Source organism: Elephantulus edwardii, unplaced genomic scaffold, assembly GCF_000299155.1.
Source record: "Elephantulus edwardii isolate Elephantulus edwardi_28Jun2011 unplaced genomic scaffold, EleEdw1.0 scaffold00539, whole genome shotgun sequence".
Lineage (NCBI taxonomy): Eukaryota > Metazoa > Chordata > Mammalia > Macroscelidea > Macroscelididae > Elephantulus > Elephantulus edwardii.
The window spans coordinates 298,971-301,017 of NW_006400289.1; positions in this window are offsets into that span (position 1 = coordinate 298,971).

The following is a 2,047-nucleotide window of genomic DNA, read 5'->3' on the forward strand; positions in this document are numbered from 1 at the left end:
AGAAATAAACTTCCTCCTCTTTTTCTATTCTTCTAAAGAGTTTTTGTGAGATTAATGTTATTTCTTTCTTAAATGTTTGGAAAGGCTTTGTTGGTGAAGCTCTTTCGACAGGGCATTATCTTGGTAAGAGGTTGGAATTAGTTAATAGATTTGACTTTGTAAATAAATATTAAATTATCCTTAAAAAAAAAAGAAAGATGGACATACCTATGGAGGCTCAATTCTATTCCATCAGGTTATATGTTTGCTGTGGTAGCCGTACCAGACTATTTTGACAACCAAAGCTATAGAGTAGGATGTGAACTGTGGAGTATGAAACTTTCTACTTTATTTTTCTTGAGAAGATACAGAGGCTCTTTTAAAGAAACAATTATTTTTCCATCTTCCTAAACAGTGTTGATGATATTTGGGCCCATATTTCATTATTGCAGCAAAACCATATGATAAAATGTGGCACACATTCATGATACAATGAATGGAAAGACATTCCACAGTCATATAAATAAACTGTCCTGAAATATTTCTGGTAGCTTTGTCTATCATAGTCCCAAACTGGAATTAACTATCTTTCAAGGTAAACTATGGCATATTAACACAATGGAATAATAAACAAAAATCAAAGCTTCTCTTGGGGACTTATTTCTTACTCAGAACAATCCTCCACTCAATTTACAAGGTTGTAATTCTTTATGAAAGAGGTTTCCTATCGTTCTACCTTGGATCAGCTGGTTGATTGGAGTTGCTGACTTTTTGGTTAGCAATGTGACACATTATTGGCTGTGAAATCAGAGTTTCTTTATAAAATAATAATATAACTATTTGTATCCATTTTTAAAAGACCAGCCAATCTACTGAAGTGGCATATCCTAATTAGAGGTAATAAATGGTTGTCAAGATTTAAAGTGTTATTGAGGGTAAGAGAGAGTGAGTGTGACTGTACAGGATGCCATGGGGGATATTTGTCTCCCATGCTTTATCTGGTTGCATTATTGAATTATAATTTTACAAAATATGGCCACCAGGGAGAAACTACACAAAGCATGCCAAGACTTTGCATATAAATCTAAAATTATCTCCAAATCAAATTTGAATTTAAAAAAAAATCCTCTTTTCCCTTTTCCAGTATGTATCTGGATAACACTTAATTTGGTTCATATTTCACTTTGAAAACACTACACTACAAACAAGTGAATGTAAAAATAGAAGAACCCAGTTGGATTTTCTCAAGCCTGGAAATAAAAAGATTTATCAATATATAATCCAGAGTGCCAAAGAGCAGTGATAACAGTCTGGAGACTGAGAAGTACCTAATCCAGGCCATGATCTTCACAATTACTTTATATGCATCAGAGTACTGGACAATGACTAAAATGACAGAAGAATTGATACCTTTGATTAATGTTGGAGACTATTGAATATAACATAGACTACTGAGAGAACAAACAGATTCATTCTGGAGAGGGTCAAACCATGCTGCTCCATGGAGGAAAGAATTTTGAAGCTCCATCTGACATACTTTGAGCATGTTGCAAGGAGGGACCAGTTTTTGGAGAAGGATTATATGCTTGGAAGGGTGGAGACACAGCGCAAGAGAGGAAGACCCAGGATGAGATGAATTGACTCAGGGACTGGAGTAATGGTGGTAGATGTGTCAGAGCAGGGTTCTTAGGGTCACTATGCATCACAAATGACTCAATGGCACATAGCAACAACAATCAATGTCACTCTTCACTTTACTTATTTACATCTATATTTATAATTATAGAAATATAGATGGCACTCCAAGGGGTCTTTAGGGGCACTAAATCACATAAGAAGAGATTCTCCATTTTTCTCTTACAGAGTAGCAGTGGATTTGAACTCAGTGCCTTTGGGTTGACAGCACAACTTTTTACCTTTCTCTGACTTTGTCTCTATTTATGTGTGTGTGTGTGTGTGTGTGTGTGTGTGTGTGTATGTGTGTGTACTTATATGTATTTATATTGTAGTTGTGTTGTTTACTGTCAAGTTGAAACCGACCTGTAGATGACCATTTGGCATTTTTCAG